The sequence below is a fragment of the Xyrauchen texanus genome, chromosome 35 (assembly GCF_025860055.1).
Source record: "Xyrauchen texanus isolate HMW12.3.18 chromosome 35, RBS_HiC_50CHRs, whole genome shotgun sequence".
Classification (NCBI taxonomy): Eukaryota; Metazoa; Chordata; class Actinopteri; order Cypriniformes; family Catostomidae; genus Xyrauchen; species Xyrauchen texanus.
Window position 1 is genome coordinate 23,130,532 of NC_068310.1, and position 17,132 is coordinate 23,147,663.

At 37.4% G+C, this 17,132-nt stretch overlaps 1 long non-coding RNA gene across 1 annotated transcript; it reads right to left on the minus strand.

The window, feature by feature from the left end:
* Positions 1-1,518: 1,518 nt before the first annotated feature.
* On the minus strand, positions 1,519-5,114 carry LOC127629129 (uncharacterized). The gene is made up of 3 exons (XR_007968743.1): positions 4,982-5,114; positions 1,918-2,065; positions 1,519-1,747 (listed from the first exon to the last, which is right to left on the minus strand). It is a non-coding gene; the product is annotated as an uncharacterized LOC127629129 (long non-coding RNA).
* Between the last annotated feature and the right edge of the window lie 12,018 nt (positions 5,115-17,132).

Sequence of the window (17,132 nt, forward strand, 5' to 3'; positions counted from 1 at the left end):
CAGCCCCTTGAATTTCTAATCACTTGACGTACAGGGCTACAGGATATTTTCCCACAAAATGATATGCCTTCAGTCCTTGACATGTCTATTAGTCTAAAGACTTATATAATCTACAAATTGCATTCCACATATTTTCCTCCACTGATTTATTTAGTTTGGATTTTCAAAGGTTGTCAAAGAGCAGTGGGAGTTATTGCATCTCAATTTAGGCCTTCGTAGTATTATGTTATAGGCTATTTGATTCTGTTCCCGTGGGTTTTCCACTCAAACATGATGATATCACAGTTCAGCTGTAAACCATAAATATCGCTAATATCAGGGTTTAACGTCATGAGACGTAATCTTGTAATACAATTTGGAAAAGTATACATGAGGTTTGTGGATGAGAATCAATTTAAACATGATTGAAAACAATGTCATGTAAAGTAGGATTAGCTAAATGCTTACTGTAGTAATAATTTGTTGCCTCCCTAGTGCCCAGATTTACACTTGACACATCAATCGTCAAACTTGTTTCTGCAGTTAGTACGATGCGGTGTAAGAAAAAGGTCTATACAGTAGAACTATACACAATAGTTTGGCTATTCTATGTGGACAGCAAGAGCTTCTTTCAAGTTGCAAAATTAAGTAGTGAGTGTCATGTCTTATCCTGTCATATCGTATGTTTTGCTCTTGTTCTTTCCTTCTACTCTCATGCCATCTATTGGCCCTCTTTTGTTACTTCTCTCCTTTTCCCTCGCTCCCCAGCTGTCTCTCGTCTCCCCCTAATTCTTCGTCTAATTCTTCCCCAGCTGATTCCGTTTTCCCTGCTGATTAGCGCTCTACTTCTTTCCCTGCTTTCTCTGCCTTCATTGTCTGAGTCTCACTAGAGAACGCTACAGGCTGTTTCTGTCTACCGTCAGAGTTGTCGCTGTCCTGTCCTGTCCTGTCCTGTCCTGTCCTGTCCTGTATTTGTTCCCGCTCCTCTGCACCCCTCTCTCCGTTAACCACCTGGATTTGTGTTCTATTCAGTTCGCCCCTCGCTGTTAGAGGTCTGGTGCCTACGCTCTCCCCTCTATCCCTGCCAACCCCAGGGGAATCCACAGCCTGTCGGCGTCACACTGCAAGCCCCGGCAGCCGCCTAAGGGAGGCCCGCTAAGGAGCGCTGAGGACTGCTCCCTTCATTCTTGGTCCGCGCTGCGGATTGTTTATGTTAACCTTTTCGCCTCTCAAGGAGAAGACTTTGTGTTTTGTAGTGATCTATTTGGAACTTCATTAAAGACTTTCTGTTATATCGCTTTTGGGTCCTCACTTACCTCACAACAGTGAGTCTTCTGGGTGAAGTTTTTTGTCACCTGTGATCTATGTAATTGACATTACAGTAAAAAAGCCAAACAATACAACTGTTTTATACGTAATGTTTTTATTTTATTATTGAGCCATCAAGGATTTGTGCAAGGTGGTACAGATATTCATATTTTAAACCTTTATACCGTAACAATTATGCAAATCGCATGACAATTGATGAAAAATGTGCAGGATTAACTCAGTATGCCAGAATAAGACTTATCAATAATAAATTTATGTTTAAAAAAGGTCACTACAGGGAATCCAGACTATTAAGATTTTTAGAAGAATATTTCAGCTCTGTAAGTCCATATAATGCAAGTGAATGGTGACCAGAAATTTGAAGGACCATTAAGGCAGCATAAACGTAATCCATAAGACTCCAGTGGTTAAATCAATGTCTTCAGAAGTGACATGATAGCTGTGGGTGAGAAACAGATCAATATTTAAGTTTTAAACAATATAACTGATCAGAAACAATATCCTAAATGTAAAATCTATGCAGGTCCCATGAATACACCACTAAGTTCAAGAATGACAACAAGCACAATGCCAAAATATGTTGCATTTCAAATGAAATCTACAACCCACTTCTTTGGACTGAAGTTCACGTGATCCATCTCACATCCGTGATCCATGTCAAGACTGCAGGGATCAAGGGCAAATCTCCTGGCTCATGTGAAAGCAACGTTATTGAGTCATAAAATGAAGTGCAGATGTCCTCAAGAAGCTGATCCATCTGTGAAAAGAAAACAGGTCAAACTTATCAGCAGAGACCTACAAAGCCAGAAGTACATCAAAAGCCAAATATATAGGTGGACGTGACATACACCGATCAGCTACAACATTAAAACCACCTGCCAGATATTGTGTAGGTCCCCCTCGTGCCACCAAAGGAGCGCCAACCCGCATCTCAGAATGCTATTCTTCTCACCACAATTGTACAGAGCGGTTATCTGAGTTACCATACACTTTGTCAGTTCAAACCAGTCTGACCATTCTCTGTTGACCTCTCTCATCAATAAGGCATTTCAATCCACAGAACTGCTGCTGACTGGATGTTTTTTTGTTTTTGGCACCATTCTGAGAAAATTCTAGAGACTGTGGTGTTTGAAAATTTACAGAATTTACAGAAATACTCAAACAACACTGTCTGGCACCAACAATCACACCATGGCCCAAATCACAGAGATCAAAACATTTTTTTAATTCTGATGGTTGATGTGAATTTTAACTGAAGCTCCTGACCCATATCTGCTTGATTTTATGCACTGCAATGTTGCCACCTGATTGGCCGAAGCTGAGAGCCTTTTACAGAAGAAAGGCCCTTTGTCTACAAGTAGTTCTCCTAAAATCAATTTGGTCACACTTTATATTAGGTTTCTTTAACTATTATGTACTAACTTTACAATACATACAATACATTTTTTTTTACTGTGTAACTACTTGTTGTTCTGCAAAATTCTCACAAGCATCCCATTTTCTTCTACTGAGATTGAGGTACTGAATAGGTAGGTTTAGGAGTAGGTAGGGTTGAGGTTAGATGCAACAACACGTATGTACAGTTGAAGTCATTAAAACTCATTTTTTAACCACTCCACAGATTTAATATTAGCAAACTATAGTTTTTGCAAGTCATTTAGGACATATACTTTGTTACGACAAGTAATTTATCCAACAATTGTTTACAGACAGATTGTTTTACTTTTAATTGACTATATCACAATTCCAGTGGGTAAGAAATTTACATACACTAAGTTAACTGTGCCTTTAAGCAGCTTGGAAAATTCCAGAAAATGATGGCAAGCCTTTAATTAGCCAATTAGCTTCTGATAGGAAGTGTACTAAATTGGAGGTGTACCTGTGGATGTATTTTAAGGCCTACCTCTTTGGCCTCTTTGCTTGACATGGGAAAATCATAAGAAATCAGCCAATACCTCAAAAAAAAAAAATTGTGGACCTCCACAAGTCTGTTTCATCCTTGGGAGCAATTTCCAAATGCCTGAAGGTGCCATGTTTATCTGTACAAACAATAGTACGCAAGTATAAACACCATGGGACTAAGCCGCCATCATACTGCTCATGAAGGAGATGCATTCGGTCTCCTAGAGATGAATTTTTGGTGCAAAAAGTGCAAATCAATCCCAGAACAACAACAAAGGACCTTGTGAAGATGCTGGAGGAAACAGGTAGACAAGTATCTATATCCACAGTAAAACGAGTCCTATAACGACATAACCTGAAATGCTGCAAGTTTACAAGTGCACAAAAGGACAAAGATCTTTTTGGAGAAATGTCCTCTGGTCTAATGAAAAAAAAAGTTATGTTTGGAGGAAAAAGGTTGAGGCTTGCGAGCTGAAGAACACCATCCCAACCGTGAAGCATGGGGGTGGCAGCATTATGTTGTGGGTTTGCTTTGCTGCAGGAGGAACTGGTGCACTTCACAAAATAGATGACATCATGAGGAAGGAAAATTATGTGAATATATTGAAGCAACATCTCAAGACATCAGCCAGGAAGTTAAAGCTTGGTCACAAATCGGTCTTCCAAATGGACAATGACCCCAAGCATACCTCCAAAGTTGTGGCAAAATGACTTGGGGACAACAAAGTCACGGTATTGGAGTGGCCATCACAAAACCCTGAACTCAATCAGATTGAAAATTTGAGGGCCGAACTGAAAAAGCTTGTGCGAGTAAGGAGGCCTACAAACCTGACTCCGTTACACCGGTTTTTTCTGGAGGAATGGGCCATAATTCCAGTAACTTATTGTGAGAAGCTTGTGGAAGGCTACCCAAACCATTTGACCCAAGTTAAACAATTTAAAGGCAATGCAACCAAATACTAACAAAGTGTATGTAAACTTCTGGCCCACTGGGAATGTGATGAAAGTAATAAAAGCTGAAATAAATAATTATCTCTACTATTGTTCTGACATTTCACATTCTTAAGATAGTGATCCTAACTGACCTAAGACAGGGAATGTTTTCTATGATTAAATGTCAGGAATTGTGAAAAACTGAGTTTAAATGTAGTATTTGGCTAATGTATATGACAACTTCTGACTTCAAATGTACATAATAAGTACATTGTATGATATATTTAAGTGCATATTAGTTAGACACCTCATATAAAGTGGAACCATCAATTATGCAGTTACCATTTGCTATGCCCCTAGTGGTTCTGTCACCATCTTGCCTATTTACTAATCTACCTAAAAAAATAAACAAAAATGAATCTCCTAAAATCATTCAACTATTTTTCAAATAAAGATTAAGTTCACACATTCCAGTAGTCTCTCAATTAATATGCGGTCATAAAAGCAGCATGCATAATTATAAAAGAATTAGCAAAATGCTGTTTATAAGACACATACATATGCTTAATAAAATAATATAAAAAGGCACTCAAGGCCATGCTATATTGTGAATACGGTCGCAGTTGAACCATGACCTTTAGTCGGAAGTATATCATATAGTATGGCATCTCATACCATACTGCTTAATTTCAATAGTTTTAGATGCAGTATAGCATGTCACACCACAGGATGTCAACTACCCATTTACAATAAATCAGGCTTGTTATTTCTAGCTATGGCTAGCAATTCTGAAATAAATGAACACATTGAATGTTCATGAAGATAATGTGTTCAGTACTTGCTCAGTATCAAGCAGTGGTGGAGTGATGCTGGCTCGGCTTAGATCTCTGTGGTGAAGGTACTGTTGCTCTAAATGGTCCTCATGATAAAATGAACCACTTCTTAGGTAGTTCCCTGCCCCCTGATGTCAGCTGTAGGCAACTGCAACAGAGAGAAATCGCTTTCAAACATACACATTAAAACATGCTTAGACATATGACATAACATTTACATTCCTCTGGAAATGATTTAACCTGATATAATGAAATTATTTGATTCTGATACAACATACAGATACAACAGTTGTCTTGGACTTGATACTGACAACTATCAAGGGTGCAAGATGTTTTATTTTATTTATTTAAATGTATTAATGTATTTATTTTTTACCTTAAATTGCAAGACATGGCTGGTCATGTGATCTGTGTACTGTTCTTTCCCTGTATCACAAACTGGTTTAATGCATTTTTAAGGGTGTGTCTTCAAAAGTTACTGGAAGCAGAACTCCAACCACCAGCAGTTGTTAAAGAATGCAAGGGTGTTTTTTTTTTTTTTTTTTTTTACTTGCTTGGCAGTTATTCACACACCTCTCAATTTCACCATTAACGTGTTTAACATGTTATACAGGATGTGCTAGATCATACCTAAAATATGTTCAGGGAAAATATGTTAGAGAGCAGAAGTACCCTTGTCTCATTAATGGTTGTGAGAATTGAATCTCGGATCATGGTGGCATAGTCATGAAGTCTAAGAAAGAATAGGACATCAACAATCAGCAAATCACTAGGATAAGTATGAAGCCACAGTGAAAAAGCATTACTGTATAAGCTTAAAACTGGTTTTATGCTGCCAGTGCATACAGAATCTTATATATTAAATTAAAATTAAAAGAGATGGCAGAAAGAACCAGAAGCCAAAATCAGCTAAGTTCAACCATCTTACCATCATACACCACTTACATAAGGCAGCTGGCAAGCAGTGTGGCAGTGGGGTTGGCGATGTTCCTGTGTTCCTGGTGGCCTATTCTAACAACAAATAGAAAAACAACTAAAACGTCAACTTAAGTTCAATACTGCAACAGTATTAAGGAAGCATAAGGTATTGACTTTAAAGGTGCACTCAGTAATTGTTTTATTTATCGTCTTGTAATTACTCTGACACCTTGCGTTGTGGTTGCAGCATCATTCAAACTAGGGATGTTAATGATTAATCTATAAACTATTAATAATTATAATAATTTGATCGATCAATCTTATTGATCGTCGATTAATTAATTTCAGGAAAAAATGCCTTCATGAACCATGCCTGCAGACTTTGAGGCTGCCTATACAGTCATGTCCCGCCAGAGGGCGCTTGCGCGCTGCATATCATATCTTGTCAGTGTCAAAGTGCGGCATCGATGAAGTGGCTCAATGTAATCTGTGTCGGTTCGTTTCTCAATAAATGGACATTACGTTTTCTTCATACACCATGATAGTGAGCTCAAGTACAACATGAAAACAAGCACAGTTGATCTGCTGGTCTCTTTGTTTCATCCCAAACTACAGCACATTCAGTTGATATCCCATCATCGCACACTGTGTGTTAATAAACAAATATGTCCAAAGGTCGAAAGATCCCAGGATCCCCAACGTGAAGTTCTAATGAACTAAATATGGAAACGAGTTAGATTTGTTTAAAACTTATTAGAATCATTATCCGAATTAGCTTTATTGCCATGTATGCTTACACACACACACACACACACACGGAAATGGTCATGGTGACAGAAGCTTCCAGTGCAAGAGAATACAACGTATACATACATGCATACAAACATACACATTTTAACTACATTATGTCATTTTTTTATTTGTAAAAAAAATAACAAAATGTTATTAATGAGAGAGTGCAACAAAAATTCATCTTCCAATCCATGTATTTACTTTACCCAAATACACTCTGATAAACCTAGAATTATGATATTATATTATTCATATATTAGCGCTTTCGGACAGATTTCGCGGGAATTTACATACATAATTTGCCCATGCGTATTGACGTCATAGATACACAGAGAAAATAAGACCTGGCTACTGTAGCACATGTGTGGGAGTAGCTAAAGCTGAAAGTTTGTTGTTACAATGAACGTGAAAATTTGACCATGGATCATTCAAAACAGCAAACATCCAATGAATCACCAGTTGTATAAACAAACAAACCAAACCAAGTCCATAATAAAACCCGAATCAACATCGGCTTGGCTTAGAGGTGGCAACACCTCAGAGATCTGAAAGGATTTAAAAGCAGCCCAGAGTTGGCTTTTTTCTTACTCAACAGGTAACATATTTTATTGATATGGTTTATGTAATCACACACAAAAAGTGAAATACAATAATTATACTGCAAACGATGAAGAACGTTTCACTTGATAGCACACGTGTTATTTTTCTTTAAATGGCAATGGCAGTCTTGAAATGATGTTGACCACTGGTTGGTAACAATGACAATCAATAAATTAGTTACTACCATGTTCTATTTGGCCAGAATATCCTGCCGTTAGAAAAACTTTACCATGTTTGACCTTATCAGACAAGCTGTTATGTCTAATGTTAACAAATGTTGCCTAATTTTAGGAAAATTAATTAATTTAAAAACATCAATGTTTCCAATAAGTCAAAACAACAGCATAAGATATGACACTTATCTGCTCAGATGACATGTTTTCGGATATACGTCTTTTCTTTTTCTCTTTTTTTATTTGTCCATTCGCTCTGATAAGATGTCCTGTATCCTTGTGTACACCGGTGCCTCGAAACATCCACACAGAGGAGCAGAGACGAAGCACAACTTACATCATTACCAAAACATTTTCCCTCCACAAGACGAATGCAGTTTTATTTTTTAACTGCTAGAGGGCCAAAAGTTACATAGTGTAGCTTTAAACATATATACGACATTAAAAAAATACGATATAACAAAACAAATTCAATATACATTAGCGCAATAATGTTGTTTGTATATTTTATATATAGATATAGAGTTATGAGCAGGTGATTTAATGTATTGAAGAAGAGGCAGAATATGTTAAAGAATATAAATGAAATATGGATACAAGTAGGAATGGATGGATTGAATATTGCACATGGTTGTACTGACCAAAGGAAAGTACTGGGGGGGAATTTTAACTGTTTCGTGAGGTGGATGCCTGAGGGAAAAAACTGTTCCTGTGCCTGGTTGTTCTGGTGCTCAGTGCTCTGTAGCACTGGCCAGAGGGCAACAGTTCGAAGAGGAAGTGTACTGGGTGAATGTGGTCAAGAGTAATTTTACCAGCCCTTTTCGTTACTCTGGATGTGTACAGTTCTAGCAGGGTGGGTACTAACAATAATTCATTAACAGTAATTAAACAAATTGACAAATTCAGAATAAACATTGCCTAGATGTATTAAAATACACTAAGAATATTTAAGAGGACATTGCCAATACTTGCATTTCTTAAGTGTAATAATTAAAATTATATTTAAATAGAAGGCTACATGCACATATTTGGAGTCGACCATTTGCATTTTACAGTATTAACACGTTAATTTCCACGACGATCGATTATTAAAATGTCTGAAAATTGGGCTGCCCCCTGATAGTCGTCCGCTGGTTGGATGATAGGTGGTATGGGGTAATTGTTGTCAAGCAGGGTTAGGGTTAAGCCTACACATTAAAGCAAGACACCTTGATTTCAAACTTTGAACTTAATTATTTATTCATTTTAACTTAAAATTAAAATTAAACTGGAAAAAAATTAAGTGCAATTAAAATGTGTTTTTGAAAGATGGTTTTACAACAGTTGTGAAGGGCAACATCTCTATGGCAAATAACCTACTTCATCGGTGCATTTTCTACCAGTCAGGTGTTTCATTGTCCGGGTAAATACATCATATGTGTTAATCATTTTTTTTCCTTCTTGATATATTATATATAAAAAAATCACAATATCCAATAACATCGGCAACCCCCTGGCTGAGAGATCATTGAATATTTTTGCTTTAGTGATTTTGCATTTAAATCAATTATTTATTTATTTAAATTATTAAAAAAATAATTAAAAAAAAATGAAACACTTAAATCAAATACGTTTCTAAATTCAAATTGCACTCCAAAAAAAAAAAAGAAAAAAAAGCAATTAAAATAATGAAGTGATATATATATATATATATATATATATATATATATATATATATATATATATATATATATATATATATATCAGGGCTCCAGACTATAAAAATGACTAAGGGGCCATTGGCTCCTAAACTGAAACATTAAGGAGCCAAATGGCTGTTTTTACTCACCAAATCACAGAATTGCTCGATTTAGAAACAAGATAGAAAGCAGAAGAAAAGACAGCTGATAACTCATTAATCTGAGGTTTAATAAACAGTATACAGTACATAGTTGAGAAGATAAGTTTGCATTTACTTTTGCCTCAAATGCTCACACCCCTTTCATAATTTATACAAATATAAGAGATTTTATTTATTTAATTCTGCTCTTCACAATCTATATTACAGATAATTACATAAAGTATAGTATGCATATATTAGCTTGTTGTCTTTTTGAGCATTAGTGTATGTTTTCACCTTGTGTAATAGTTGTGAACATGTCCCTCAATTGTCCTAAGTGTCAAAAGCTTGATCTCATATGTATATATATATATATATATATATATATATATATATATATATATATATATATATATATATGAGATCAAGCTTTTATATATATATATACAGTATATATGCGTGCGCTTGTAAAATGTATATTTTAAAGGCTCATTATAATGGTTTAGTATTTCTCTGCAATGTAGAACAGTGTTGGCAGTGCTACTTATAACATTCTTTCTCAGCCCTGGAACTCAATCCATTTTCTGATGCCCCCCAAAATATATATATTTAACTAATTAAATTATTACCATAAACGTGCGGCAAATAGTCGACTAATGGCTTAAACTAAAGACTAGTCGACTAGGAAAATCTTTGGTCGGGGACAGCCCTTATTCAAATGCAAAAGTTTTCAGTTTCTGATGGCATTGTAGAAATCCACTATTTAGAGTTAACTATGATTAATTTAATCCATGAGTGAAAGGGACCAAAAACAGGATGTTACTGAGATTGAGTAGTATTCAACTGGTCATGTGATCCCAATAAGGCAGCCCCCTTGAGGGGACCCTCTCAATATAGATTTTTATAGAAGGTTACAAATATGACTGGAGTCTTCATCTCATGTGAGTGCTCGTGATTTTTCAAAGTTTCAGAAACAGAATTCATACCTTTAAATTGTTTTTGAAAATTGAAATGTCAGAGCATTTTGCTAATTCTTTTATAATTATTACACATGCAGTTATTACTTAATTTTAATTGAGGGACTACATGGAATATTTATACTTATACTACCACAGGAACATTTAATATGAACTGGTGAAGACAAAAAGGTAATTAAGAACGGTGAACATCTTAAATGAAGTGTTGACCATTCACAGCACCTAAAATATACACTTTCCCTTAACATTACTATAATTTTAGTTCTAAAATATTGGTGTTAATAAAAAAAAGATCATTGACAGTGTCAACTTTCCATAAACACATGATTCTTTTAAAAATGTTCTATGAGTAATGTTTCCATCAGTTGATGCAATATAATCTGTGAAAAACAAGAAAAAGTACAAAAATTCTCATTATTTACTCACCCTCATGACATCCCAGGAGTGTATGACTTTCTTTCTAATGCAGCTCCAAAAATTACAGATAGTCAGCATAAATATCATCAATACAACTCCAGCTGTTAATCTTTTTGTTTGAAAAAGATAAATTTTTAAGTACTTTAACTCTAAATCATACTTCCGGTCTGCAGTGGTATGCGCGTGTGATGTAACTGCATTGGCACTTGAAATGCGAGAACTGAGGCAACTGCCACAGCCGGAAGAGCAGCGCTGTTTACAAATGAGTAGGAAGAAGGCTTTACAGTATCTTGGTTGGTTTTGGTTTAGATTTGTATTGATCTGTGTGCTTATCCTAAATGTCTCAATCAAGTGGAGAACATGAGATTACCCCTGTATCATGGCAATGCAAATACGTCACACGAGAGACCACTTGGACTCCACACTCTCGTGAAGCTTACCAGAAGCGTTGGATTATAGTTAAAAAGTACTTAAATGTTGATCTTTGTTTGCACCAAAAGTGATCGTATCACTTTAGAAGACATTAATTTTACCGCTGGAGTCATATCGATGATGTTCATGCTGACTGTAATCACCATACACTTGCATTTTATGGACCTACTGAGCAGAGTTTTTTTTTTTTTTTCTTCTACAGAAGAAAGAAAGTCATATACACCTGGGATATCATGAGGGTGAGTAAATAATGAGAGAATTTAAATGTTTGCATGAATTATCCCTTTAAGGCCCTCACGGTTTAGATATGCCAAAGCATTATTCCATTTTCCTGTAATATCCTTCAGACCAACCGTTTCAAACACAGCATAGTCTCGTCCATAGTTGGCACCAGGCACCAAACCGAGTCCACCCACCAGTCTGGCACACATATTGCAGACTACATTGCCATACAGATTAGGCAACACCATGCCATGCAATATATGAGGGAGGAAACACATTTTTTGATAGTATAGGCACATTAGCACATAAAATATGTACGTATGTATATTGTGCTTACTACTAACTACTACTAACTCATAAATTGGGGCAGAGTAAATCCTGGGTTCTAATAAGATGATAGCATGATTTCTGATTATTTTGTGAATGAGTTCTTAACCTGCATGGTGGTGTTATCCACAATCATACTATAAAAATGAATGTTTGGGTACCCAGAGGCCACTTCCTTACAACATTGCAAGAACAATCTCTTTGGATATACCACCAAATCTTTGCATGCACAAAATGACAATTATGTCTGTCTGCCATGGATGCATTGAATGTGCAATGATGTGAAGTATATTAGCGTTTGTCTGCTGCGAGCCCACGGATGCGTTGCAAGAGATGTGAAGAATGTGAGCTGCTCTCTGAAAGTGATTTATTTGGACACAAGCAGGTATGAAAAATTTATTAAACCATGATAATTGTGATCGGGAGTCTGCAAAGATGGAAATTATACGTCATAAATAGCAGTTGCGATTCACACTATTGCGTTCACATTAGCAGCGAACCACACCAGAGTTCACTTGAACCATACCTCAGACCACCTTTTCAAGTAGACTCAGGTGCAGTTGACAGGTGAACAGTGTTCACACCACCCAAACAAACCAAACTTTGACATCATTCGAACTCGGGTGTGCACCAAAAGCGCTAGTATGAAGCACACAAAGGTACAGATTGGAAAAGAGAAAACGAGAGGAAAAAGAAAATGCTTTTGTCATACATAAATAAAAGGTCATACATAGATTTAAAATTTAATGTTTACATCATTAACAGTGTATTAACAGAACAAATGGATAATTCTCAATACTATATACTGACATTTCTATCAAACATTTAAAAAAGGTTCATACCGTTTGCCCGCTCAGGAATTGTTTTTTATTCACTGGGATAACTTCAATATTTTTTCAAAGCTCCATGCTCATGGATATTTTCAGTTGTGTGAAAATAAAAACAATTTTGTGAGTGTAGCCACTGATTTGTGCTAGTGAAAATGTTATTTTAATGACTTGCTTTTAATTTTTTTTATTAATACATTTTCATGCTTACATTTCCATGACACCCTTAAGAAAGAGAGGGGAAAAAAGAAAAAGGCTGGGTTGTGTAAAATATAAAGAGCAAGTGTGTTGAATGGGTAGTGTAAACTCCTGACCTCATGCTCCAGGCTGCTGTACTTGCCCTCAGTGTTTTCTCTGATGATGATGTCAATGATTTGTGGGGCGTCTGGACTCCAGGAAGTGACTGGCAGTGCCTCACATTGTCATACAGATCCAAACTCGTGCTGAGTGTGACAGCATCCAACAAAATCAGACTTTTGGGCCAAATAAATTTTAGAACTTTCATATATAACAGCTCATTCATCTGATATACATCAATTATTTGTCTTGCCACAGAGGATTGTTCCTTGACTTGTGTGGTCAGTCTCAATGTTACCTGCAATAAAGAATGTTTTGTAATTTACAATTGCACTAATAATAGTGACAAAGATAACATTAATTGGTAGCTGGATGTCAACACAGACCCTTAAGTGCAAATCCATTGTGTCTATTGGCCATAATGGAATTGTTGATGTTGTCCTCACAGGTTCATGAAGAATTTACATTCACCACATCAAAGTCCACAGGAACACAGCTGAACCACTTATTTTGTTCAGTTCTGCAATGATGTTGCATTCTTACAATGGCTAGCTTAGTGAGGGGATACATTATTTCATGCATAATTATGACCAAAGTTCCCTCTAAGCTGTGCGCCTGTACACAGCTCCCGCACAGAAGGGGGGAAAAGAATCTGTGCAAATGACGGACTCAAGTTTGTATGAAAACCTAGAGATTTTCTTGAATCCGAGCTAATTGCAAGCTCAGTGATTCAACTGGAGTACATAAATGTTCCTTTTTCCAGTATGAAGCTGAAGCTTTGAGAGAAATCTTGCGTTTGGGGGGCCTGGGTAGCTCAGCGAGTAAAGACGCTGACTACCACCCTTCGAGTAATGAGTTCAAATCCAGGGCGTGTTGAGTGACTCCAGCCAGGTCTCCTAAGTATAGGCACATGGGGTAACCTCCTCGTGGTCACAATAATGTGGTTCTTGCTCTCGGTGGGGCACATGGTGAGTTGTGCATGGATGCTGTGTCTCCACGGAAACACGCTCAACAAGCCACGTGATAAAATGCGTGGATTGACGGTCTCAGATGTGGAGGCAACTGAGATTTGTCCCCCGCCACCCAGATTGAGGTGAGTCACTACACCCCCACGAGGACTTAAGAGCTCATTAGGAATTGGGCAATCCAAATTGGGAAGAACACAATTTATTAAGTCGTGAAACAAAACATAAACATACCACATTTACCGTGAGGCACAAGCGCTATTACAGAATGCATAAATGTGGCTGCATACCTGAGCGGTTAAATGTGCTTCAGGGTCAACCTTAACATAAACAGTTGCTTGTGTTTTACGTGAAAGCAAACAGGTTCAACAAATCAGGTATGTGTCAAAATATCAGATCTGTGCAGTGTAACTGCACTTAATGCAGCCTAATAGATCTGCCACTTTTGCTAGAAATTCTTCTCCCTGCCAGTAGGGAGTGATATGCATGAAGAATGCGAATCACCAAAAACACAAGAAGAACAATGTGAAAGTGATCCGTTTCTCACCCACTCCTATCATGTCGCTTCTGAAGACATAGATTTAACCACTGGAGTCTTATGGATTACTTTTATGCTGACTTATGCCTCCTACACACTACACAACTTTCAAAGATGTCGGATCATGGTACGTTCATATTACACAAACTGTCTGTCTTGTTATGGAAGTCACTGCATTTTCAAATTACACAAAGAATCTGCGACAGGTGTGAACACATTACAAAACATTTCACTATTGTCGAATCCCCGACGATTCCAATTACGTTTCACAACAAAGTACACGAGAAGTGAAATGAGATACGAAAATAAGTGCATGATCACATGTTATGCATTTCAGAATATGAGGTGTATGTTTTTAATCTCCTCAAGGCATCATATATTTTATTCTTTACAATATGAAAAAGTACCTCCTACTGAAAAATCAACCAATTTGCTTACCTGACTGTCCAAGAGAATTGGTAATTTCTCTCCAACCCTTCTCTTTCTCCACCCCATTGTGGTACAGTTCAGAGGAAACATCAAATTGGCACTGGTGCTCCTTCCAATGTTCCACAAATTTTCCTCCATTTCTTCGGTCCAATGAGACTTTCTTGACATCGCAGCCATGTTAGTTGATTTTCTATTGCAGGTACATCAAGACTCCTCCCTTTCTGTGCCCCAATTCTTGCGCTCTCATTGGCTGTAGGTCAATGCTGCAGTTGTATTCAGTCAAAACACATTTCACATTGCGTGATTTGGAATTGCAGACGGGTCCAGATATTTAACATTCTAGATGATCTTGCTGGCATCTGCGACACGTCGGCGATTCTCTCAGATCGCGTCTTTGATAATTCATACAATATGATCATCGCTCATGGGTGCGAGCTCCGATTTGCCTACGATTTCGGGCTTTTGTCGGCGATCTCCACAAAACAGTCCAAGAGTGAAAATCGGGCTTAAAATCGTGTAGTGTAAACTCAGCATTATGTGATTTTTTGAGCTTCAAAATTTTGTCACCCATTCACATGCATAGTATGGACCAACAGAGCTGAAATATTCTTTAAAAAAATCTTCATTTGAGTTCAGCAGATAAAAGAAAGTCATACACAGCAAAAGGGTGAGTAAATTATGAGAGAATTTTCATTTTTGGGTGAACTACTCCTTAAGAGTCGCCTTCCTTTGTTTTATTGTGATAGTATCTGCAAGAAAACCCTGGAGTTTACTTAGTAAGGATTGGTTTTCTTTGGTCCCTCTATCAATAGTTTGTCTCAGTCTGCATTTGTTGAGTTTGCGCCTCCGAACCTCATGAGGGAAGAGAAACAAATGACAACTACACAGAGTGTATCAGTTCCTTCTCTTGTCGTTTATTGTTCAAGCACATCTTTATATATAAATCAGTAAAGCAGTATAAGCCAATATAATTTAGCAGAATAGTTACAAAGTATCATAATCTTATCTCTCACATTGCCCCCTTTGATCACGGAGAGATCACAAAACTTTACTTATTCAACATCGCATACCATGGACATTGGAGCTCCTCATCCGCTCACACTCTCATTGTAATGTAACGTACAGCTGTAGTTACATGCGTTCGGTTCATCTTCCTGATTACTCTCATGATACAGGGCCATAGACAAGCAAGTATTGCACATACAACAAGTATGATTATTACAATAAATGCAGCGTGTTAAATTTTATACAGCCAAGAAAGTCCAAAACCAAGAAAAGAAGTCATATTTTTCGTTGGTGGTGCGCTCGTGATCTTTTAACTATATCAGAAATTTTCTTAATTCCGAATTCTATAATTCCACCTGTTCCCATCCTCTTCATGCTTCACCTACCATTACACATACGCCACCTTGAGCAGCGGTCAATTGGTCGAGGACCATTCTATTCTGGAGTGCCATTAAACGCAGAGCTCTAAGCTCTTTCTTTACACTTTCCATTACCTTCATTGTATCATTCATGAACATTACTAGATCAAACCTATTCATTTCTACTTGATTCATAAGAGTCACAACACCAACGGGAGCAAGGAATGATTGGAAAAATGTATCAACTCGAGTCCATATTCTTTGATCTTCTGGCCTATAATTTGGAGAGGTTAATGAATTTCTCTTTTTCTTCGTCTGTGTGGTTGGTTATGATAGGTAGAGACAGTCTTTCTGGGTCACAGCTACAGGTGGGCTGAGTGGCCGAATATTTTACATAAAATAGTTCTTGGTAGATTTCTACTAGGTTTAGTTGTTCTTGGGATTAAAAACTCCAAGTTTATTCCTCTTCAGGGCCTCCTAATTCTCGGGTGTCAGTTAAGCACTAAAGCGGCATGTTCAGCTCCTCCAGTGCTTTCACTTTATCCCCTTAAATCAGTATTACCCTCCTCTGGTGCTCAGCACCCTGGTCCTTGTTGCTGCCAGCACGGTGGTTGGGCCCATATATTTAGTCTCTCCCAACTTAGTCAGTTTTAGACTCTTCACTAGGACCTGTTGATTTGGAACAAATGGGTGAGTGGGTATTTCTGTGGGCATAGGGAGAGAGAGAGAGATATCACCATTAATGCCATTCAATGTTTTGATTAGAGAATCCACGTATTCCTCGATCACCACCTCCGTGTCACCTGTGTAGAGAAAGCTAGCGCGGCCTCTGACCCATGGGGTCGGGAAAGGCCTACCCATTAGTATCTCGAAAGGAGAAAGTTTAGTTGTACTGGATGGAGTCATTCAGATTTGGGCAGGGCCAGACAATCCTGCTTGTCTCTCAACAAATTACTCCGATCTGTTTTCACTTCATTCAAGGCCCAATGTTGAATATCAGATTCGGAAGGGTTTGCCTGTAAGTTTTACGTCAATATATTTGACTAAAGTTTACTGCAA